This window comes from Stegostoma tigrinum, chromosome 1 (genome assembly GCF_030684315.1).
Source record: "Stegostoma tigrinum isolate sSteTig4 chromosome 1, sSteTig4.hap1, whole genome shotgun sequence".
Taxonomy (NCBI): domain Eukaryota; kingdom Metazoa; phylum Chordata; class Chondrichthyes; order Orectolobiformes; family Stegostomatidae; genus Stegostoma; species Stegostoma tigrinum.
The window spans coordinates 178,842,175-178,868,453 of NC_081354.1; positions in this window are offsets into that span (position 1 = coordinate 178,842,175).

Sequence of the window (26,279 nt, forward strand, 5' to 3'; positions counted from 1 at the left end):
TTCTAATATGCCTTGCAGGCCCACTGTACGTCACTAATTTCTAAACTTACTCTCTGTCAATGACCAAAATCAAATTCTTTCTCAAAGTCTTGCACAAGGAAGAGAAATTCTCGGATGACGCAGAACTTGAAGTTTACAAGCGAGAGACACACGGAGGTTTCTGCCTGCTGGCAGAATCTCATTCAGAGCCAGGCACAAAGAACAGGTGTTTCCGGCCTCAGTTCAGAGCTTGCAGCTCCAGGTCATACAATACCACTCGAAGCTAAAGCTGCTTTGCTTTTGGTCTTGTGCCAGTCAGTATGTGGGGCCTAGCCTGCAAGGTCAAACTCAAAATAACCTGGCCAGGTTCGTGAAAGACAGCAACTGGGGAGCAATTGTTCCTCCAACGGGACTCTCATGAAGCTGTTAGCCTTTCGAGGCTTATGTGCAAGGATGCCTCAAAATTAAGTGTCCTGGTTTCTCCATGTTGTATCCATAATCCCTGGCTGCAGAGGAACTGCATGGCCAGCACATACATACAAACCAGAGCACCGTAAACAGAAATGCAGCGAGATAAAAAATTGTGGATGCTGCAGATCTGAAATTAGAATGGAAAGTGCTGGAAAGACACAGTGTCTGGGAGGAGTGAAGCAAGTGTTAAAAAGTTTCGAGGTAATGACCTTCCATGCTGACGTCTTTCCCCCGCTGTAGCTCCTGCGCATTTCAAGTACGTTACAGGGTGTTTGGATTTGCCGTCATTTGTGTCTGACGTCTCAGTGCCACCACTTTGTGCGTGGGCCCAACCAGCATGTGTAAGTGCGGAATGCCAGGATAAGGATTACAGATGGCCCACACAGAGAGCAGTTGCACTGTCATGATGTAAATGTAAAAAATTGTTGGCACACTCCAGTGATGCCTTCAGAACCCAACCTCCTTGCACGGCGTAAGCTAATTAATCCAATAATCCGTACTCACCACCTGTTTATTGCAAAGTGAAGGGGAAGCATTGCTTTCCATCAGAATTTTCACATTCCAATAGTGTATGATAGCCGGTGAGGTACTCCTGAAGTGTAATCACTGTCGGAATATAAGGAAATGCAGCAATTTTCACACAGCAACTAACATGGTCGTACAAATCAGTTAATCTGATTTTTAATTGATGTTGAGATGAGCTTGGGTGCTGAAACTTTGAGTAACATCAAAGCCCCTCGAGCTTCCTCTATCCCTCAATATAATCGTAACAACTTCAACTCCACTTTCCTGCCCACTCTCCAAAACCCTTCTACCTATTACTCATTGGAAAAATCTGTCTAACTCCTCAAATTTAGTCAGGGTGCCAGCCTTACCGTATTGGAGAGGTGATAGTCTAGTGGTATCATTGTTGGACTGTTAATTAAGAGAATATGCTACTGCTCTGGGGTCCCAGGTTCAAATCCACCACTTGGCGTGTTAAATCTGGAATTAAGGCTCAAATGATGAACATGAAACAATTGTTGGGGGAAAAACCCATCTGATTCACTAATATCCTTGACGGAAGGAAGCTGCCATCCTTATTTAGGCCTATATGTGACTCCAGATCCCAGGAATGTGATTGACCGTTCACTGCTCTCTGTGTCATGAGGGATAGACAATAAATACTGGCCCATAGCCACATACCATGAATGAATTTTTTAAAATATTCATAGAGTATTAGAGATGTGGAACACGGAAACAGACCCTTCAGTCCAACTCATCCATGCTGACCAGATATCCAAAATAAATCTAGCCCCATTTGCCAGCATTTTGGGTCCAGTGACCCTTCCTCAGAACAGACATTCAGTTAGACCATAAGATATCTGTTCTGAGGATGGGTCACCGGACCCGAAACATTAACTCTGTTTTTTCTTTCACAGACCTGCTGAGTCTTCCCAGTAACTTTGTTTTTGTTCCTGAGGACTATAAACTTCAGTCATGAGACTAGGTTGAAGAATTTGGGACTGTTCTCCTTAGAGAGAAGAAAGTTAAGAGGAAATCTGACAGAGGTTTCCAAATTACAAGCAGGTTGGAGAGAATAGAGAGAGAAAAAAGTGTTCTTGCTTGTGAGACGCTTCAGAACAAGAAGACATTGACTTAAAGTCCTTTGCTAAAGAAGCAAATGTGAGGTGAGATTTCTTTTACATCAGTGGATCAAGTTAAGAATTGCAGTGCTTGGAAGTACGCTTGAGAAAGATTCAGTTAGGCCATAAGATATCAGAGCTGAATTAGACCATTCAGTTCTTTGAGTCTATTCTACCATTTGATCATGGCTGATGTTTCTCAACCCCATTCTCTTGCCTTCTCCCCATAACCTTTCGAGTAATCAAGAACATATTTGTCCCTGTCTTAAATATTTGAAAGACTTCTCCATAGCCTTCTGGAGAAATATGTTCCACAGATTCACCACCTTCTGGCTAAAGGAGTTCCTCTTCATCCCAGTTCTAAATGGTCATACATTCATTCTGAGGATGTACCCTCAGGTCCTAGTCTCTCCTGCTAGTACTGAAACATCTTCTCCATGTCCACTCTTTCCACACATCTCACTATTCTCTATATTTCAAATCCCTACCCTTTTAAACTCCATTGAGCACAGACTCAGAGTCCTCAACTACTCCTCATATGACAAGCTCTTCATCTCAATCATTCTTGTAAACCTCCTCTGGCCCCACTCCACAATACTCCAACACCAGCACATACTTCCCTAGATATGGGGCCCATAACTGCTCACACTATTCCAAATATGATTTGACCAGACCATTATATAGGCTCAGCAGTACATCATTGCTCTTGTATTCTAACCCTCTTGAAATCAATATTAACATTGCATTTGCCTTCCTAACTGCCAATTGAACATGCATTGTAACATCAAGAGAATCATGATTTAGGATGGCTTAGTTGCTCTGTGCTTCAGATTTCTGAAGTTTTGCCCTATTTAGAAATTAGTCCTTGCCTATATTCTTCCTATCTGCTACCCTTGTCCTTCTACATAGAAGTTGGCGTGCGTTTGGAAGGTGCTGTCTGTGGATCTGTGTTGAACTTCTGCTGTGCATCCTGTAGATAGTACACACTGCTGCTACTGAATGTCGGTGGAGGAGACAGTGGATGCTTGTGGGTGTAGTGCCAGTCAAGTGGACTGCTATGTCCAGGATGGTGTCAGGTTGCTTTAATCCTGTTGGAACTACACTCATCCAGGCAAGTGGGGAGTATTCCTTCTCAGCCTTGACTTGTGCCTTGTCGATGTGGACAGGCTTTGGGGAGTCGAGAGGAGAGTTACTAGCTAGGTTTCGTATTCCTAGGTTCTGACCTGCTATTGTAGCCACTGTGTTTACATGTTGACTCCAATTGAGTATCTGGTCAATATAACCCCCAGGATGTCAGTGATGGTGTCAAGGGGCAGTGGTTAGATTGTCTGTTATTGGTGAATGCCATAGCCTGGTATTTGTGTGGATGTGAATGTGACTCCAAAGCACATGGTTTGGTTCATTGGAACATGATCCTCACTCCTGAGTGGTTGTGGCTGCCAGTCGGATGGACAGTATTCCAGGAATAATTGCATGAACTACAAAAAGAAAAATCTTTCCCCAGGAAAGCCACATATGTTGCTTCCTAGCAAGCAGGAGCGAGCATCCTGGCTCAGTGTTTCAATCCTCCGTCCAATCTGAGTGCTGAGTTTTTTGTACATTTCCTGGCTAAACACAAGCACAATGGTTCGGTTATATTAGCCGAGGACATTGACGTGGAAATAAATGTGCTGTGAATTAGTATTTTTCTATTTTCTGCAGCTGGTAAACACACTAGCTGCAAACTTGCCATGGCTTTACTGCGAAGCATATCCACTCAATATCCATAAGAGTCACAAACTGTTTTATGTTGCTGGTCAATGAACAATTGACCCTTTTAAAAAGGTAATTGGCATTTAACTCTTCAGACATTGGTGGGCATGGCTGTAGAAAGATTTGTGACCTATTGTAAACACATTTTTAAAAAAGTTGTTGCCTCTGGAGCACTTTGCAATGTTAATGATTGCAGGTTATTTAGAATAGAAAGATGTAAGAACGAAGAGCAGAAGAGGGCAATCCAATCCCTTGAGACCACTCTGCTATTTAATATAACCTTGGCTGATCTCATCTCAGCCTCAACTCCACCTTCCTGCTCGTTCCCCATACCCTTCAACCCGTTACTCATTAAAAATCTATCTATCTCCTCCTTACATTGGCTGGCATAGTGTCTCCGTGGTTAACACTACTGCCTCACATTGTCAGGGATCCAGATTCAATTTCACCCTTCAATGACTGTCTGTGTGGAGTTTGCACATCATCCTCATGTCAGCATGGGGTGCTCTGGTTTCCTCCCACAGCCCAAAGATCTGCACATTAGGTTGGTCATGCTGAATTGTCCATAGTGCTCAGGGATGGGCAATATGGTGTTTTAGCCATGGGAGTAGAGGGGCAGTTGCTCTTCGCAGAGTTGATGTAGACTTGATGGGCTGAATGGCCTGCTTCCACACTGTACAGCTTCTTGATAAAGCAGGTACCCTGATTCACCAATGATCCTGGAATCCATAGACTGCAATGTGTTTGTTCTTAGCACCTCAAAGAGACTGACGACCTGAATTCTATAAACACGGAGCTGGAAAAGCACAGCAGGTCAGACAGCATCCGAGGAGCAGGAAAATCAACATTTCGGGCTGAAACCCTTCATCAGGACTGGAGGTGGGGCAGAAGTGAGGGGTGGCCAGAAATAAATGGGGGAGGTTGGGCTAGTAGGAGGGTAGGTGAGGTGGAGATAGGTGGTTATTGTGGTTTGTCAGTGGGAAGGGTAGAGTGGATTGTCAACTGGGAAGATGGGCAGGTTGGGAAACGAGAGATTTTAAAGCTGGTGAAGTCAATATTCAGGTGGCTGGGCTGTAAGCTCCCAAAACGAAATATCAAGAGTTGTTCCTCCAGTTTATGTTTGGCCTCACTCTGACAGTCGAGGAGGTGAAGGATGGACATGTCACCGGGGGAATGGGAAAGGGGTGTTAAAGTGGATGGCAACAGGAAGGTCAGGCTGGTTGGTGCATGTAGAGCACAGACGCTCCATGAACTGATCCCCGAGTCTGCATTTGCTGTCCTCGATATAGAGGAGACCACATCAGGAGTAACGGATACAATAGGTCAGGTTGGATGAAGTGCAGATGAGTCTTTGCTGGATTTCAAAGGGTTGTTTGGGACCTTGGATGGAGCTGAGAGGGAAGGTGTAAGGGCAGGTGTTGCACCTCCTGAGGTTCCAGGGAAAGGTACCAGGTGTAATGGACAGGTTGGTGCGGAGAATGGAGCTGACCCTCTGACCTCCGATAAAGACTATGAACAATCCTACGAAATCCGGCAGAGATTCACCTGCAATTCACCTAATCTCATTTACTGTATCTGCTGCACCCATGTGGTCTCTGCTATATCAGGAACACCAAATGCAGAGTTGGGGACTGGTTTGTGGACCATCTACATTCTACATGCACCAACCAGCCTGACCTTCCGGTTGCCATCCACTTTAACTCCCTTTTCCCCTCCCGTAGTGACATGCCCATCCTTGGCTTCCTCCACTGTCAGAGTGAGGCCAAACATAAACTGGAGGAACAACACCTGATATTTTGTCCTGGAAGCTTACAGCACAATGGCTGAATATTGACTTCATCAGCTTCAAAATCTCTCATCCTCCAATCTGTCCATCTTTCTACTCACCTACAAAAACAAAGTTGCTGGAAAAGCTCAGCAGGTCTGGCAGCATCTGTGGAGGAGAAAACAGAGTTAACGTTTCAGGTCCAGTGACCCTTCCGCAGAAGGGTCTACTCACCTCTCTGCTCTACCCTTCGCACTGACCAACCACAATAACACCCAACCTGCATCTACCTATCTCCATCTCAGAAACCCTTACCCCAGCCCCAGTCCCTTCCTTATATTTATTTCTAGGGTTCCCTCCCCCTTCCCAGTCCTGATGAATGGTGGAGGCAGAGATCCTAAACTCTTATGTAGGAGAAAGTACCTGGATCTACAGCTTAAGTGCTATAAACTATGGGCCTATGGGGCGAGTGCAGGAAAGTGGGATCAGAAAGAGCATCTGGGCATCTTTGGGCTAGTATGGACAAGGTGGGCCACATGGCCACCTTCTGTGATGTATTATTTCTATGATTCTATGGTATGTCACCAATATCATTGTGTCCATGTTTGTGGGTCTGCCCAGTTTGTGCCTGCCCATGGGAAGCATAAGATATTCAAAGCTGTGTTCCTTCAGCCTTCCTGCTCCTCTGATGCTGCTTGGCCTGTGTTCATCCAACTCTACACCTTGCTATCTCTTCTTTTTCAACGTGTTGTGGGATGTTTTTGGTTACCTGAACAGGCAGGTCAAAAATCTCCCGGAAAAGTTAGAGTTTGAAATGCTGAAGTGGAATCTCATTGCCACACTGAATGTCAGACTAGATCCTGAGCTTAATCCTCAAAATGGGACCTGAACCCACAACCTTTCAAATTATCACATGGAGTTATTTTCTTGATAAATTTGAAAGTCTGGACTCCTTTTGTTTTGATTAACTTGCTGGTGGTGGGAATTGTTGGCAAGGCCAGAGTTATCTCACTGCCCTGGAGAAGGTAATGGTAAGCTGCCTTCTTGATCACAACTGAATAGCTTTCTAAGTCATTTCAAAGAAAGAAAGGTAAGTAACATGGATCTGTATATGCCATCAAACTAGGTAAAGATGACAGATTATTTTCTCTGAAGGACAGCAGTGAACCAGAAAGGATGTTTCTCATTCATGACAACCCAGTTTCTTCATGGTCACAATTACTAGCACTAGTTTTCCAACTCAGATTGACTCAATTAACTGCCTTTGAATTCCCTATTGCTAATTGAACTCACATCCCTGGATCCTCAGTCTCATCCACCGCCTACATATTAGTTCAGGAGCAAAAGCATTAACTACATTCCTGCACAGATACCACAAACAGGATAGACCCACGAGAGAAAGGGTCACCATGATCTATGGTCAGAGAGGCCCTGCATTTCAACATTGATTGCTTTCTGTCAAAAACTGGATTGGAAGCCTCTTGCTGGTTACTGTCACATCTCAGGCTGAAAGAACAATCAGTAATCATGGTACTGAGGTAGCATGGCGTAGAGCTGGATGAACACAGCAGGCCAAGCAACACCAGGGGAGCAGGAAAGCTGACGTTTCGGGTCTGGACCCCATTTCAGAAATGGCTTCCATAAAAGTTAAAGTTCCTAATTGGAGTAAAGAAAATTTTGAGTGTGAAACAAGAACATTCAAAAGTTGATTGGAGTAGACTGTTCACAGGCAAAGGGATGACTGACAAGGGGGAGGCTTTCAAAAGTGTGATGTGAGAGTGCAGCAGCATTATGTTAGAGAGAAAGGCAAGGCTAGTAAGATGAGGGATAAATAAAGATATTGATATTCTAGTCAAAAATAAAAAAAAGTCATATATTAGCTACACACAACTGGGATCAACTGAACCTCCTGAAGAGTACAAAGTGTGTAGGGGCATTCTTAAGAAGGAAATCAGGAAGGCAAAGAAGGGATATGAGATAGCCTTGGCATAAAAGTTTAAAGAAAACCCAAAAAGATTCTACTCATGCATACAGAGCAAGAGAGCAACTAGAGAGTGCGGGACTCAGTAAAGATCAACAAGATCATCTTTGCGTTGAATCTCAGGTGATGAGACAGCAATTAAATGAATATTTTGTACCAGTTTTTACTGTGGATGAAGAAACAGAGGCTAGAGAACACAAGGAAATAAATATTGATGTTTTGAAAGCAGTTTGAAAGAGAGGAAAATCAGATCTCACAAACCAATGGTATCAATGTGGACTCCACAAGCTTCAAAATCCCCCCTCCCCCGACTGCATCCCAAAACCAACCCGGCTAATCCCCGCCTCCCTAACCATTCCTCCCACCTCAAGCCCTACCCCCACCTCCTACCCACTACCCTGCCTCCTTGACCTGTCTAGCCTCCCTGGACCAACATATCGCCTCCCTAACTCCCCACCTACATTCAACTTCACCGGTTCTAACCCCGCTTCTTTGACCTGTCTGTCTTCTCTCACCCTATCTTCTCCTTTATCCATCTTTTATGCGCCTCCCCCCACCTCCCTATTTATTTCAGAACCCTCTCCCCATCCCCCTTTTCTGATGAAGGGTCTCGGCCCAAAGCATCAGCTTTTAGAACATAGAACATAGAACAGTACAGCACAGAACAGGCCCTTCAGCCCACAATGTTGTGCCGACCATTGATCCTCATGTGTGCACCCTCAAATTTCTGTGACCATATGCATGTCCAGCAGTCTCTTAAATGACCCCAATGACCTTGCTTCCACAACTGCTGCTGGCAACGCATTCCATGCTCTCACAAATCTCTGTGTAAAGAACCCGCCTCTGACATCCCCTCTATACTTTCCTCCAACCAGCTTAAAACTATGACCCCTCATGCTAGCCATTTCTTCCCTGGGAAATAGTCTCTGGATTTTGGAAAAGTGTGGACGCAGTAGGGTTGTTGTAATGGGTGACTTTAACTTTCCTAATATTGATTGGAACCTCCTTTGAGCAGAACATTTGAATGGAGCTGTTTTTGTAAGGTGTGTTCAGGAGGGTTTCCTAACGCAGTACGTTGACAGGCCGACGAGGGGAGAGGCCATTCTAGACTTGGTACTCGGAAACGTGCCGGGGCAGGTATCAGATCTTGTGGTGGGAGAGCATTTTGGTGATAGTGACCATAACTGCCTCACATTCTACATAGCTATGGAGAAGGAGAGGATTAGGCAAAATGGGAGGATATTTAATTGGGGAAGAGGAAACTATGATGCGATTAGACATGAGTTAGGAAGCATGGACTGGGAGCAATTGTTCCATGGTAAGGGCACTATAGACATGTGGAGACTGTTTAAGGAACAGTTGTTGGGAGTGATGAGTAAATATGTCCCTCTGAGACAGGCAAGAAGGGGTAAGATAAAGGAACCTTGGATGACGAGAGCGGTGGAGCTTCTTGTGAAAAGGAAGCCTCTGTAGCTGTGATACCCTCTCTGATTAGTAGTGCTACACCCCCTCCTCTTTTTCCCCCTTCCCTATTCTTTTTAAATGTTCTAAACCCTGGAACATCCAGCAACCATTCCTGCCCATGAGAAACCCATGTCTCTGTTATGGCCACAACATCATAGCACCAGGTACTGATCCATGCTCTAAGTTCATCACTTTTATTCCTGATACTCCTTGCATTAAAGCAAACACACTTTAACCGATCCCTTGGTCCCTTCCCACTAGCTGGTCTACCTCTTGCTACTGCTTCACCTGCATCAACTCTCACCTCTGGTATACAGCTCAGGTTCCCACCCCCCTGCCATACTAGTTTAAACCCTCTTGAACTACTCGAGCAAACCTTCCACCCAGGACATTGGTCGCCTTCCAGTTCAGAAGCAACCCGTCCTTCTTGTACAGGTCCCACCTTCCCCAGAAGGCATCCCAATTATCTACATATCTGAAGCCCTCCCTCCTACACCAGCTGCGTAGCCACGTGTTAAGCTGTGCCCGCTCCCTGTTCCTCACCTCGTTATCTCGTGGCACCGGTAGTAAACCAGAGAACACTACTCTGTTCGTCCAGCTCTGCAGCTTCCATCCTAACTCCCTGAAATCACTTTTTATATCCTCAATCCTACTTCTGGCTATATCATTAGTGCCAATATGTAACACGATTTCTGGCTGTTCGCCCTCCCCTTTTAGAACCTTATACACCCGATCGGAGACGTCCCGGACCCTGGCACCAGGGAGGCAACATACCTTCCGGGAATCCCGATCTTGACCACAAATCTCCTGTCGATTCCCCTAACTATCGAGTCCCCTACCACGAGTACTTTTCTATTCTGACCCCTTCCCTTCTTTGCCACAGTGTCAGGCTCAGTGCCAGAAAACTGACTACTATGGCTTTCCTCTGGTAGGTCATCCCCCCCAGCAGTATCCAAAACGGTATACTTATTGCTGAGGGGAATGCCCACAGGGGATCTCTGCACTGTCTGTCCGACCCCTTTCCTCCCCCTAACTGTAACCCATCTATCCTTGTCCTGAGCCGCCTTGCTGATATATATGGTCACTGCTTTCCTTCCCAGCTGCCTCTCTGGTCCTCGTCACTTCCTCCGCTGCTCCCGCTCCTTCTGTGAAAGAGAAAAACACCGCTGCCTGCTACTGGTAAGTAATTTTAAAAATAAACTGCTTTACCTTAGCTGCAGTCTTCCGGGTCCTGTTTTACCTCCTAAGATGCTGCTTGTCCTGCTGTGTTCATCCAGCTCCGCACTTTATTATCTTGGATTCTCCAGCATCTGCAGTTCCCATTATCTCTGATACAATTTTAACCTCATTGCGAAGCCTCTTCCAGGGATGCCTAACCTGAAGAAGTTACTCTCCTCCCTCCGGACCAACCTCAGGGAATCTTCGGTCCGCCTCCCCCTCTCTCCCTATTTATTCCAGAACCCTCACCCCATCCCCCTCTCTGATGAAGGGTCTAGGCCCGAAACATCAGCTTTTGTGCTCCCGAGATGCTGCTTGGCCTGATGTGTTCATCCAGCTTCACACTTTGTTATCTTGGATTCTCCAGCATCTGCAGTTCCCATTATCTCTGATATAATTTTAACCTCACTGCGAAGCCTCTTCCAGGGATGCCTAACCTGAAGAAGTTACCCTCCTTCCTCCGGACCAACCTCAGGGGATCTCTCTCCCACTGCAACTCTCTCGTACATGTCTGTCTCCTCTCCACCTATCTTCTTTTCTCTCCAACTTAGGTCCGCCTCCCCCTCTCTCCCTATTTATTTCAGAACCCTCTCCCCATCCCCCTTTTCTGATGAACGGTCGAGGCCCGAAACGTCAGCTTTTGTGCTCTTAAGATGCTGCTTGGCCTGCTGTGTTCATCCATCTCCACGCTTTGTTACATTGGATTCTCCAGCATCTGCAGTTCCCATTGTCTCTATTACTAAACTGGGTTTAGTAAAGATTTACCTGGATGTTGCTGGGAATGGAGGGTTTGAGATATAAAAAATAGACTGGTAAGGTTGGCATTTTTTCACTGGTGTGTAGGAGGTTGAGGGGTGACCTTATTGAGGTTTATAAAATCATGAGAGTAAGGAGATAAGGTGGGGCAGTTCAAAACCAGGGGACATATTTTTAAGATTTATAAAGGACATGATGGGCAACTCTTTTACGCAGAGAGTAGTTCATGTGTGGAATGAACTGCCAGAGGAAGCGGTTGATGCCAGCATAGTTACACTGTTTGAAAGACATTTGGATGTGTACCTGAATAAGGAATGGCTTGGAGGGGTATGGACCAAGCACATGCAAGTGGGTCAAGCTCAGTTTGAGAACATGTTCGCCATGGACTGGTTAGACCGAAGGTTCTGTTTCCGTACTGTACGACTCTATAATAGCATACAGCTTCACAGATTTAACTTTACCAATGCTTTAATGAAGCTTAACTGCTGCTACATGGGCGAACTCACCGTATAGTTCCAGAAACCACCACCCACAATGTAATACATGGCTCCTTTGATGTTCTCATCCAAATACCACTAACTCTCTCAGCCTCAGGCTCACACACATCTTGTGACAATTGTGACAAGGGCAACTGCCCTTTGAGGGCCTACATTTTTGAACACCCACCCCAACAATTCTTCATCAACTTCACCCATACACATAAACACTTGCTTGATAATGCGTGTTCCTGGCCTCAACCTTCCTTTGGCTCCAGGCAGGACATGTGAAACCTGGTGCCCGGTTGCATCTCTCCCCACCCTGCGAGTGCCAGCTTCTCCTTTTAGCAAAATCTGACTCGGCCCAGCACCCATGTGTAAAAAGCATCAGCTGCTTCAACAATCCCCCTGACACTCTACCTCAAAATTGGTAAGGCATGCTGTAATTTCTGTTCAATGACTTTCACATGCAACTTGAGCAGAAAGTTTGGATTGCTGTGGACAGGAGAATCTGTTCATTGGACCTAGATGGAAACAGAGCTTCAGGCAAATCAGTGTGAGTGATATTTAAAGTTATTCCATATAACTTTGTTGCAGAACTCCAGCTGGTGCCTCAGGCATTTGACTATTACATAAATCATTCGTTTCTTTATCTCAGTGAAAGTACATTCAAAGAAAGCAAATAATAGCTGGCAGAACCTTCAGCGACAGTAAGAACTCATGGGTCTACAAATTGCAAGTAAGCCTCACTGTCTACTTCTGTCTCCTTACATGCATTGAGATCAATTATGTTGATTTAATTTAGATCTGAACAAACAATTCAAATTCACTTCACTGAACCTGGGAATAACGTTTCACTTGAAAGCAATTGACTTCTAGAATCAGCATTAATAAATTCTTTTTCCTGGACTTTAATTCATCCAAACTGGTTTAAGGCATTTTGAAAGATTTACATTGAAGAACTGCATTGTGCATCTAATGCCTGGGTACTTGCCTAACTGCTGTCATTGGATTAATACAAAGGGAACTGAAATATACGCCTATTTCCAACATTTGTAAAGGCACAACAGATTGCTGTTTTACAATGAAGTATCAAGACAGCATCCTTACTACCGAGAGATATAAGGGCAGCACATGGATGGCAACGCCACTATAATGTAAGATGGCAGTGAACTTTAACTCTTGAGCTCATGGGCTTGTCTGCACCGTCTGCTTTTCTTTTTGTTTCATTTAATTCTTTTCTCTCCTTTTTAACATTTTTTAAAATGTCTCTTTTTTTAAATTTTAGTAACCTCTTGTTGAAGTGCTCAGTCAGGACGACTGCATTGGCAACGGCAGGTAGGCCCAGGACGGACTCATGGTGGTCAGTGTCGGAGGCGACTTTGAGGCCCTTGACAGTCTCCACATCAACGAGGTGGTCCCAGAGCCGACTCATGGCTGCTGCGGTGGGCAGGAGCATTGGTTCCCAGCGGCGTCTGCAACCAGCATAGATCTGTGGAGCTGGCGGCGGACTCAGGTTTGGGCCGGTGTGATACCCGGTGGCATCTGCATTGGTGAGGCCCACTGAGAACTCAGAGTGGCGAGGTCATCTGTGGATGCAAGATGGTGCCGAAGAGTGGCATTGGTGTGGCAAAAGGGACTTGTGCCTGGCCACCAGGCCTAAAGCCCATGATGGAGCACTTAACAGGAAGGACTGTAAACCCAGCCACTGTTTACATTTCTTTATTCTTCTGCCTCAATGCAATGGAGTTCAATGTTGATAAGTGTGAGATCATCCATTTTTGTAGGAATAACAGCAAAATGGACTATGTTTTAAATGGCAGAGCATTGCAGCACGCTGCTATGCAGAGGGACTTGGGTGTCCTTTTACATGAATCACTAAAAGTAGGATTGCAGGTGCCGCAGGTAATTAAAGAGGCAAATGGAATTTTGTTGCCATTGCTAGAGGGATGGAGTTTTAAAACAGGGAGGCTATGCTGCAGCTGTATCGGGTCCTGGTGAGGCCACACCTGGAGTACTGTGTGCAGTTTTGGTCTCCTTACTTGTGAAGAGATATACTAGCACTGGAGGGGGTGCAGGGGAGATTCACTCGGTTGATTCCAGAGAGGATTGGATTATGAGGAGAGACTGAATAGACTGAGATTATGCTCACTGGAATTCGGAAGAATGAGGGGAGATTTTACAGAAACATATAAGATTATGAAGGGAATAGATAAGGTGGAGGCAGGGAGGTTGTTTCCGCTAGCAGGTGAAACTAGGACTAGAGGTCATCGCCTCAAAATAAAGGGAAACAGATGTAGGACTGAGGTCAGGTGGAACTTCTTCACCCAAAGGGCTGTGAATCTGTGGAATACCCTACCCAGTGAAGCGGTTGAAGCTACCTCACTGAATGTGTTTAAGGCAAGGATAGATACATTTTTGAACAGTAAAGGAATTAAGGGTTATGGTGAGTGGGTGGGTAAGTGGAGCTGAGTCTCAAAAAGATCAGCCACGATCTTATTAAATGGCGGATCAGGCAAGAGGGGCCAGATGGCCTACTCCTGCTTCCAGTTCTTATGTTCTTATGTTCTTATGTTCTATGTTTGTGTTTATTGTTCTGTGTATTAAGATGGTGCTGCACAGTGGAGAGACTATACCACACTTTTCAATGTATTTTGTAACAAAATACGCACGACAATAAATGAATCAGTAAATCATACATCATCCAGACTTGGAAATATATCACCTTTTATTCACCATCCTGGATCAAAACCCCGAACACCTTCCCTAACGTCATTGTGGAAGTACCTCCATGCCAACATAGAACAAGAACAGTACAGCACAGTACAGGTCCTTCGGCCCACAATGTTGTGCCAAACTTTTACCCTAAACCTAAGGTCTACTGAATCTCCACCCCTACCTTATACTATCATCTATATACTTATCTAATAGCTGCTTAAATGACCCTAATGTGGCCGACTCCACTACCCTCTCCGGCAATGCATTCCACGCCCCTACCACTCTCTGAGTAAAGAACCTACCACTGACATTCCCCTATATCTACCTCCACCCGCTTTAAAACTATGACCCCACGTAATAGCTACCTCCACCCTAGGAAAAAGTCCCTGGCTGTCACTCTACATATGCTTTTGATCATTTTGTACACCGCTATCAAGCCACCTCTCATCCTTCATCATTCTAATGAGAAAAGCTCTAGCCCTCTCAACGTTTCCTCCTAAAACCTTCCCTCCATTCCAGTAACATCCTGGTAAATCTCCTCTGCATCTTTTCCAATGCTCGCACATCTTTCCTGTAATGAGGCAACCAGAACTGGACACAATATTCTAGATGTGGCTGATCCAGGATTTTGTATAGCTGGTGCATAACTTCATGGCTCTTGAACTCAGTCCCTCTAATAATGAAAGCTAACACACCATATGCCTTAACAACTCAAGAACTGCAGCGGTTCAAGAAGACAGTTCACCACCACTCTCACAGGGTAATAAGTGCTGGATTTGCCAGTGATGCTCATGTCACTGAAGAAATAAATGAAGAGACATTTCTGATTACAATGTAATACTCATAGCACTAAGCATGTTTTCAACATACAATATACATTTCATAATCATTCATAACTTTCTTTGGTGCCTCGAACTAAACTGTGGTCAGAGAGTCTTACACTGTGATTTTCCCTCTTTCAGCTGCCGTGAACAGATAGTCCTGGATTTGTAGTGCACCAGTCTGCACATGGCCATGGACTTCTGTGCCCTGGAAGACTAGTAGGTTTGGGGCATCGCTGAGAGTTTCGAGAGACTTATGATATTTCCATCATTGGGTTGACAGTCCACCAGACACAACTGATGTTTGTCTAGAACGTGTCCCTCAGAACACTGATAAGAGCACAGAATGCCACATTTTGAAGCTTTGACAAAAAACATCTCCTACATCTTCTTCCAGACATGCTTTGAAGAAATGCATTTTAAGAGAGGATTTTTATTGTATATTCATCTATGGAATCAGGGCATCACTGAATAGGTCAGCATTTATTGACCATCCCCAGTTGCTCAGATTGCAGTTAAAAGTCAAACTTGCAGTAGGTCTGGAGTCACATGTAGGGCAGATCAGATTTCCTTCCCTAAAGGACATTAGCTCATCAAAGATCCTCACACATCACCTTCCAAACTTATGGCTACTTCCATTTAGAAGGATAAGGGTGGCAGATACAGGGGAACACTGTTTTGTGCAAGTTCTCCTCCAAACCACTCACCATTCTGACCTGGAAATATATCACCCTTCCTTCACTGTCATTGGAATTGCTTAGAATTCCTTCCCTCAGGGCGTTGTGGGTCAACCCCCAGCAGGTGAACTGCAGAGGTTCAAGAAGGCAGCACACTGCTACCTTCTCAAGGGGATCTAAGGATGGCAATAAATGCTGGCCCAGCCAGCGACCTCAATGTCCCACAACAATCAGATGTTCTGGCAAAGTGCCACTAGGCTTGAAATGTCAGTACCATTTCTCCTCTCTACAGATGTTGCCAGACCTGTTGAGTTTCTCCAGCACTGTTTTCCAGTTTCAGATATTCAATAACCCGGAATAATGATATTTGTAATGACATCCCCAAATCGTTGCGGGCATTGTGATAGTTATTTTAATCAATTATGTCAGAACTGATATTCCACCTCTGTGAGACTTGAACCCAGCACTCCTAGCCCAGAGGTAGAAGCATTACCACTGCACCACAAGCATCTCTGTGTTATTTTTAACCACAGTCAGTTAAATGCCCATGTATTTACATATTTGAACATTTACAAGTTACGGTCATTATGGGCAAATGCAAACTATCAAAGGTGGGTGGGTATGGGGAGAGCAGGAAGGGGCTAAATCACAATGCAGCTGGAGAGGAAAGTAAAGCACTGTATCTCCCCCAGAGCCCATCTCTCCCTAAAGACATTGGGAGCATTGATGGATTCCGCATGCTCCTTCTCCAAGGACACCTGGCGTGAATGTAACCGCAGAAGAGGAACAGACAGTTAGCAGAGATGACCCCTCTACAGCCCGCTGCCTAGATCTGTTTATAGACAACGAAATGTGAAGCTGGATGAACACAGCAGGCCCAGCAGCATCTCAGGAGCACAAAAGCCGACGTCTCGGGCCTAGACCCTTCATCAGTGCTGCTGGGCCTGCTGTGTTCGTCCAGCCTCACATTTCGTTATCTTGGATTCTCCAGCATCTGCAGTTCCCATTATCTCTGTTTATAGACAGCCTGGTCAGGCTCAGGAGCACCTCCTAAACGCCTCTAACACCAGATGCCTGAAGATCAGGAACGTGGGACTGGAAGTGCAACCAAAAACACAACAAAAGATTTTTTCAAACATCTAGAGAGGGAGTGCAAACGCCCACAACCAATTTAAACATGCTTCACAAAAACAGAACAGCCTTTGACATTGAGCTCACTGATCTCCTTGTAAGTGGTTCAATGATTATTTGCACAATTGAAATTAAGCCACTTGTCTTTGCTGAAGAGCCAAGTGTTGGAACAGCTGGTAAGGAGTTGCTGTCTGAAACAAAGCTACTCTGAAAAGTCCACTCCAGAGCATGTGAATTAACCTTGTTCAATGTAATATTTCAAAACCTAGGAGAGGATCATGAGCACTATATTCTAGAATTCCAACAGTAAACAAATTTTGAATAGTATGTATATGAATGAGGGCTCATGTTAGGAATATATTTCAAAACAATGTGAATGCATGAGATGATCCAACTTCAAAAACTGAAGAATTAGTAGAAAGAGAAAAGGAAAAGGGCCAACAGAAAAAAGGTTACGATTAAATTTTTGGATTAGTGGAGGATTGCAAGACATAAGTCACCTATCATGAAATCCCAGCGTTGTTCAAATTATTTCACACCCTGCATACACTTAAACCGAACAAAATACTGTCACTCGAAATATATATTGCTACCTGCCCTGTCTTTGTTGGACAAATAAGAAAAACACATCAAAATTACAGTTAAAACAGATGATAACTGTCTTTGAAGATATGCTCAGTAGAAAGCAAAGAGGAAATTTTGCAAGGTCGCATTCCAGAAATAGAGAGTTTAATGGGAATGTCGACTGGAGAGTCAAAAAGCTTCTTGAATGTGGTGCTGACACATTCTATTCTTGCACTTTTGTTTTCTGCTGAATTATGAAACAGTCAGTGAACCTCAAACGTAAGTAGAATTCAGAGACTGGAAATCCAACAGAGATTATGGATTGAGTGGGATTCCAAAGCATCAGACTCTAACTCATAACCTTTGATAATCCATACTATGTCCATGGGGAGTCACTAATTAATCTTCCTGTGGTATTAATTGAGTATGAGATCCCTTAGTAATAGGTAAAAACTGGCCTAACTTCAGGGAACTCATTACCTGAGCCCTTCATTAAGCAGGCTTCGGTATGAGTCTGCAGAACTTTCTGACCTGGGCTGGAACTAGCTTGTGAGAGATAATGGGAACTGCAGATGCTGGAGATTCCAAGATAATAAAATGTGAGGCTGGATGAACACAGCAGGCCAAGCAGCATCTCAGGAGCACAAAAGCTGACGTTTCGGGCCCAGACCCTTCATCAGAGAGGGGGATGGGGGGAGGGAACTGGAATAAATAGGGAGAGAGGGGGAGGCGGACCGAAGATGGAGAGTAAAGAAGATAGGTGGAGAGGGTGTAGGTGGGGAGGTAGGGAGGGGATAGGTCAGTCCAGGGAAGACGGACAGGTCAAGGAGGTGGGATGAGGTTAGTAGGTAGCTGGGGGTGCGGCTTGGGGTGGGAGGAAGGGATGGGTGAGAGGAAGAACCGGTTAGGGAGGCAGAGACAGGTTGGACTGGTTTTGGGATGCAGTGGGTGGGGGGGAAGAGCTGGGCTGGTTGTGTGGTGCAGTGGGGGGAGGGGATGAACTGGGCTGGTTTAGGGATGCAGTGGGGGAAGGGGAGATTTTGAAACTGGTGAAGTCCACATTGATACCATATGGCTGCAGGGTTCCCAGGCGGAATATGAGTTGCTGTTCCTGCAACCTTCGGGTGGCATCATTGTGGCAGTGCAGGAGGCCCATGACGGACATGTCATCAAGAGAATGGGAGGGGGAGTGGAAATGGTTTGCGACTGGGAGGTGCAGTTGTTTGTTACGAACTGAGCGGAGGTGTTCTGCAAAGCGGTCCCCAAGCCTCCGCTTGGTTTCCCCAATGTAGAGGAAGCCGCACCGGGTACAGTGGATGCAGTATACCACATTGGCAGATGTGCAGATGAACCTCTGCTTAATGTGGAATGTCGTCTTGGGGCCTGGGATGGGGGTGAGGGAGGAGGTGTGGGGACAAGTGTAGCATTTCCTGCGGTTGCAGGGGAAGGTGCCGGGTATGGTGGGGTTGGAGGGCAGTGTGGAGCGAACAAGGGAGTCACGGAGAGAGTGGTCTCTCCGGAAAGCAGACAGGGGAGGGGGGATGGAAAAATGTCTTGGGTGGTGGGGTCGGATTGTAAATGGCGGAAGTGTCGGAGGATAATGCGTTGTATCCGGAGGTTGGTAGGGTGGTGTGTGAGAACGAGGGGGATCCTCTTGGGGCGGTTGTGGCGGGGGCGGGGTGTGAGGGATGTGTCGCGGGAGATGCGGGAGACGCGGTCAAGGGCGTTCTCAATCACCGTGGGGGGAAAGTTGCGGTCCTTAAAGAACTTGGACATCTGGGATGTGCGGGAGTGGAATGTCTTATCGTGGGAGCAGATGCGGCGGAGGCGGAGGAATTGGGAATAGGGGATGGAATTTTTGCAGGAGGGTGGGTGGGAGGAGGTGTATTCTAGGTAGCTGTGGGAGTCGGTGGGCTTGAAATGGACATCAGTTACAAGCTGGTTGCCTGAGATGGTAACTGAGAGGTCCAGGAAGGTGAGGGATGTGCTGGAGACAGCCCAGGTGAACTGAAGGTTGGGGTGGAAGGTGTTGGTGAAGTGGATGAACTGTTCGAGCTCCTCTGGGGAGCAAGAGGCGGCGCCGATACAGTCATCAATGTACCGGAGGAAGAGGTGGGGTTTGGAGCCTGTGTAGGTGCGGAAGATGGACTGTTCCAGGGAACTAGCTTGTGTATGCCATGAGTAATGACTCTATTGAATGGTAAAATATGTTCCTTTCCAGTTGGCCTTTATTATACCACCAATTTGTATGACACCAATTATACACCACCAATTTGCCTGGAGATGTATAACTCTCAAGTATCTTAAAACCTTCTCTAATATTAATGGGGTGGGGGAAGCTGGGACCACATTTGTATCATTGCCCGACCACATGTGGCATCTCATGCAGTTCCAAAGTTCTGTAACTCAGCCTCCAATACATATAACCTCTCTTTTTTCCAATTTAATTGATTCAATCACATTTACTGGCAAATGTGTTCCGTTTGAAATTCACAGATACGGTTAGCACTAACCGAGTACATGCCTACAAGATAACAAAGTGTGGAGCTGGATGAACACAGCAGACCAAGTAGCATCTTAGGAGCTGACGTTTCGGGCCTCTTTCACTCCCTCTTTCAATCCCTCGTTCATTCAATTTACTCCTGTAGAACTCTCTTTGTTAGATTCATGACAATTTTAATGGCACACACGGCCCCAGAGACTCCTTTATCTGACACATTCAATAAACATATTTAAAAGACAGTTCTGAAGAAACAGCAGTAAACTTTGAAAATTGTTTCTCTGTCTGCCTTGAACTTTCCTGCCTTTTAAACTGCAGCATCCACATACGCTGCACACCAGCAGTTCCTCGTAAATTGTCTTTCTGAGCCCAGAGTTGCGGGACTGAATGTTTAATTTGATATCCGCGTGAGCTGTTTATGAAGTATTTATTTTAGCTTTTTAATTTTTTTCTTTCTTTTGTGACTTTCCCAGCACCAAAGTCACCAAGATATGTTTTGTTTTTTTTTCTAAACTACTAACCACCACCTGTAAAACGCTTTATTTTAGCTTTTCTTTTTTATATCGAGAGATATTATCTATCCTACACATTCAAATGGTTTTCCCACACCACCACTGTGACTTTTTATGTTTTTAACAAATAACCACAACTTAGTTTTGTTTTGGGAAAGGGTTCTCCATTCTGTTCGCTACAGACAGGAACCTTATGTATCCAGTGTGTATCTTAAGTTCATGGTTGTTGCCTTATTTGTAACAACCTTTTTATATAGTGAGACAGAATTGTTTGTGCAACCAGTCCTAACACAAATTCCGTTTCCATGGGTATTTCTCAGAATTAAGATACTCATTAGGAAGTCCACTTACATCCTTTTCAGTATTTTCTTAGTTTCACTTTGGATTTAAAGAGACAGTCACAGCACCTCATAAAACTCAGTGTTTAAGACATTAGTGATATTAATTTTATTACTGTCAATGGAATTAAATTAGCCCAAGGATTTTGAGTCTGCTATGAGCATCACAGAATAATACAGCAAATAAAGACACCATTTATTCTATCATATCTATGCTAGCTTTCTGAAAGAGTTACCCAGGTCGTTCCAAACTCTTGATCTTTCCCCACAGCCTTGTAGACTATCCACATTTGATTATTTGTCCACTACCCTTTTGGAAGTTAACAATTAATTCTGCTTCCTCTTCCTTCTCAGGCCATCCTTTTTTGTTCTATTCATTTGTGAGATGTGGGTGTCGCTGGCTGCCCAGCATTTATTGCCCATCCCTAGTTATGCTTGAGAAGGTGATGGTGAGCTGCCTTCTTGAAGCGCTGCAGTCCTCATGCTGTAGGTTGACCCACAATGCCATTAGGGAGGGAATTCCAGGAAATTGATCCAGCAACAGTGAAGGAACGGCAATATATTTCCAAGTCAGGATGGTGAGCGGCTTGGAGGGGAACTTGGAGGTGGTGGTATTTGGAATGCTCTGTCTGAGGATCTTTGGTGAATTTCAGCAGTGCATCTCGTAGACGGTACACACTGCTGCTACTGAGCGTTGTGGTGGAGGGAGTGGATGCTTGTGGATATAGCGCCAACCAAGTGTGGCTTTGTCCTGGATGGTGTCAGGCTTTTAGTGTGTTATTGGAGCAGCACTCATCCAGGCAAGTGGGGCATATTTCACAACTTGACAACTCACAGTGCGAACAAATTGCTCTCCATCCCCCCCACAGGTTTTATTGCCAATTACTTAATCTCATATACTTATGAGAGGTGTAGAGATTGTGCCTAATGAAAGCTGTTTCAAAATCACACCATTCATAGCTTTTCCTTCACAATGAACCAAAGTATATGCCACAAGGATTGCCTTTCATTAGCCCTGTCCCTTTCTTTAGAAATGATCCCTGTTTTCAATGCATGAACGTTGCTGGCCAATAAACCGACAAGTGCACTGGATTTTCTCTGAAGAATATTAATGCCCAGACTCAAAGCATTAACTTGGTTCCCACTCCTCAGATGCTGCTGGACATGCTTAGATTCTCCAGCAATGTCCATAAGACCATAAGACATAGGAGTGGAAGTAAGGCCATTCAGCCCATCGAGTCCACTCCGCCATTTAAATCATGACTGATGGGCATTTCAACACCACTTCCCTGCACTCTCCCCATAGCCCTTGATTCCTTCTGAGATCAAGGATTTGTCAATCTCTGCCTTGAAGGCATCCAACGTCCCGGCCTCCACTGCAATCCGTGGCAATGAATTCCACAAGCCCACCACTCTCTGGTTGAAGAAATGTCTCCTCATTTCTGCTTTAAATTTAGCCCCTCTAATTGTAAGGCTTTGTCCATGGATCCTAGTCTCCCCACCTAATGGAAACAAATTCCCAGCATCCACCCTTTCTAAGCCATGCATGATCTTGTAAATTTTTATTAGATCTCCCCTCAACCTTCTAAACTCTAATGAGTACAATCCCAGGATCCTTAGCCGTTCATTATACGTTAAACCTACCATTCCAGGGGTCATCCATGTGAATCTCTGCTGGACATGCTCCAGGGCCAGTATGTCTTTCCTGAGGTGTGGGGCCCAAAATTGGACACAATATTCTAAATGGGGCCTAACTAGAGCTTTAGAAAGAGTTTACAATGTCAATGCTTGTTTCTAGTTCATCTGTTAGGCATTTTGGCAGACAAGTTTGATAGTCTTACCAAGGAAATGTCAGTGGTCAGGTCTTCAGATGGCTAACTAATGTTTTTCCATTAGTTTTCCAAACCAGCTCTATATAACGCAGTATATTCAGGGGATTAGGGTGCATTGAACATTCAGAAATGTCAGCTTTTTGTCTTTGCCCTTTCTTCTTTGACAGCGTGTGCCTGCATCAGGCCGAAACCTTTCAGATGTACTGATTGAGTTGCAACTTGGATTACCAGAGTCTCTGGATGACTGAGTGCATTAGGGATGTTTCAGGTACCCAAAGATGAAATGCTGCGAGCTGAGCTCTAGTGTATAGTACAAATGGAGCTGAAGCGCTGTATTTCTAGTTGTGTGCTGCAGCTATTTATTTTTATCCATTACCTCAACACAGTCTGTAAAAGAAAAATCACCTTTGGTTCTAAATTGTCATGGCAGTGTAGGAAATCTACTCTTCTTCCTGCCAACTGTGTGATTGATTCGATAACTCAAATTCCATAGCCACAAAAATGGATGAGAACACTGGGGTTGGGCGCTCAGTGAGTTCAAAGTGAGTGCACAGGTATGTACAAGTGGGCAGCTGTATGTATGGGTGCTAAACACAAACAAGGAAATTAATCACCAGTCAGAAAACCATTCTGTCTGGACTCACTACAGCTCTGTTCAGGACCGTAAGAAACTACATGAAAGTTGTGAACACAGCCCAGGCCAACATCCCAACGACTGGCTTCCTCTACTCTTCGTGTTGCCACTCAAAGGCAGCCAACATCATCAAAGAGCCCTCCCACTCGTTAAAATCTCTTCCAACCTCTTCCATCAAGATACAAAAGCTTAAATACACAAGACCAACAGATTCAAAACACTTCTTCACGCTGTTATTAGACTTTCGAATGGACCCCTCAAAATTCAAATATAATGTTGATCTTGGTTTTTGTACACCTTCTTTGCAGCCATAACTTTGTATTCCTCACTCTGTTCAATCACCGTATGATGTTTGTATGGTACGGTCTGCATGCAAAACGAAACTCCAGGGAATATAGCCCCAGCCTATTCAGCCTGTACTTGAACCTTTCAGACCCTGGCAGCACCTTTGTAAATCATTTTTGTAACCTTTCAAGGTTCACAACATCTTTCCAGTATCAAGGAGACAAGAATTGAGTGCAATATTCCAAACGTGGCCTAACCAATGTTCTGTACAGCCACAACATGACCTCGCAAATCCTATGCTCAATGCACTGACCAATAAAGGCAAGCATTCCAAATGCCTCCTTCCCTGCCCTGTTGTAGCAACAGAAAAGAAAAATCATTTAAGGAAGATGTTTTGGGCTGTCACCTGGGTGATAGATTTGCAAGGGAGTGTAAGAGAGTTTAATTTGTCCACAGTATGTATCTGTATCAGCTGCTGACAGCAAGACACATGGATACCTGCGTTGGCGAAGAGTCAGAATAGAACCCTTGCAGAGCACGAAGAATGGGAGAGTTGCTCAGGGCTGTTGTTGCACAGATAGTGATGGGTCTGGGAGTAGCTCAGCTGAATTGCCATTGCTGCCATTGAGTTGTATTTGGAGTTTGATGTTTGAGTCCTCCTATTATCTGCAAATATTTTCTCAATGGCTCCTTACAAGATCATGTCGTCAACTTTAATCACCTCCTTGCATAGTCCGTTTTATAGATTCACTTCCCAGGGTAGCAAAAGGAAGATATATGATCAGTTTCAAAGCCAGAAGACATGTTAAAAATGTCACTCTATTGTACAACCCAGTAATTTTACTAACTGTCATTCTGACTTTGTTCTCTTTGCTTTTGGAAGATATTTCATAATGGCAAAATTTACTTACCTGTCAATTTAATTTAGTGATCAACTTTACAGAGTTTGCTGGTCGCTCTCTAAATATTGTCTTTCAGCTGAAAAAGTCTCTTTTGACTTTTCTACTCCTTACATTCGAGTCCATAAACAGGATATTTGAAGCCTTCACTTGAATGAGCTATTTTCCAATTTCAAGTCTTTTGATTTCCATTGCAATTTTGAAAAGTCCAGTCACAGGTCATTTGAAAATGTCTGAAGAAACAAAAGCCAAAGAAAGTAATTTTTAAAGACAGTAATTTTAAATGGAGTGGAATGCAGCATTCTCACAATTTTAAATTTTTAACATCCCTCGACTCATTTGTGTTGACCATTTCTGCATCGTCCCAAGGTCAGAGCTATCCCTCTATTAAGTGGGAAGATAGAGCTGCTGGGCACAGAAGTCTCAGTACTTATTAGGATTCCAGAAAAAATTGTAAATGGAGCTGTCAGTTGGACCTTTCTGATTCACATTTCTGATTACGCTCCGAGACAAAGAGATTTTCAAGTCACAGCAAATGAATAGAGGGGATGATGGCAAAGGAATCAAAGAAGATTGCCCATAAGCATGCTGAAAATAAGGAACTCGAACATATTTCAAAACTCAAAGCTGTCAAAAGTTTGCAAGGCAATTGACAGCTCAATTTAAAACTGCTGGCATTAAGTACCAAGTAGAGGACTGTCATTTAAAATTTGAGAGACTCTCGTCCTCGTTGTCATTGGTATACGATGGGGATTCTGCTTTCATTTAAAAATCAACAGAGTGCTGTTTAAATAACCACTGAAGATGTGTTATCGAAAAGTTACTGAGCTCCTAAATTCATCACAGAGCTCTTCCTGTGATCATCTGAATCCAACGGCTTATGCAAATGAATCCTGTCAAGGTCATTCATTTTTTTGGGCAAATCCATTTCCCCCTCTCATCAGACCACATCAATTAGATATTTCAACAAGGTTTTTTTGCATCTCAGGAACAAAGCCTTCTTTTGTGCCGGTGATTGCAAGGGATTGCCACCCTCAGAATTGGAAAAGATTTCTTTTTCTACTTCATAGTAGAATATGTTAATGGAAACATAGAAGATAGCAAGCCATTTGGTCCTTCCACAGTTCCATATGATCATGGATAACAATCCAATTCAGTAACCTGTTTCCACTTTCATTCCCTACACTTTGATCTCTTGAGTCCAGTGATCTGTGTCTAACCTCTGTGGTACAGAATTCCAAAGTTTCACAACCCCCTGAGTAAGAACATTTCTCTTCATCTTGGACTTAAGTGGAATACCTCTTAGTTTTGTTGATTCCCAAATCAGGAGAAACATCTTATCTGACTCTACCCTGTCCATCCTTTAAATATTTATACGTGTTATACAATTAATAGTCATACCTTGTGTAGTATTATAGATCAGAGACCTAGAGGTTCAGGTACTTAATACTTTGAAGTTTGAATCACATGTAAATAGGTTGGTTAAGAAGACATTTACCATGCTTGCCTTCATTGCTCAGAACGTTGAGAATAGCAGTTGGGACATTATGTTAAGGTATAAAAGACTTTGGTGAGGCCTCTACTGGAGTACTGTGCCCAGTTCTGGTCACCATATTGTGGAAAGGGATATTATTAAACTGGAGAGGGTTCAGAAGAGATTTACCAGGATGTTAACCAAAAGAACTAAGAATGCGGGTAATCAGGAATAAAAACAGAAATTGCTGGAAAAGCTCAGCAGGTCTGGCAGTATCTGTGGAGAGAAATTCTGCATGAAGTTTGCACATTCTCCCAGTGTCTGAATGGCTTTCCTCCAGGTGCTCTGGTTTCCTCCCACAGTCCAAAGATGTGTGGGTTAGGTTGATTAGCCATGGCAAATTGCCC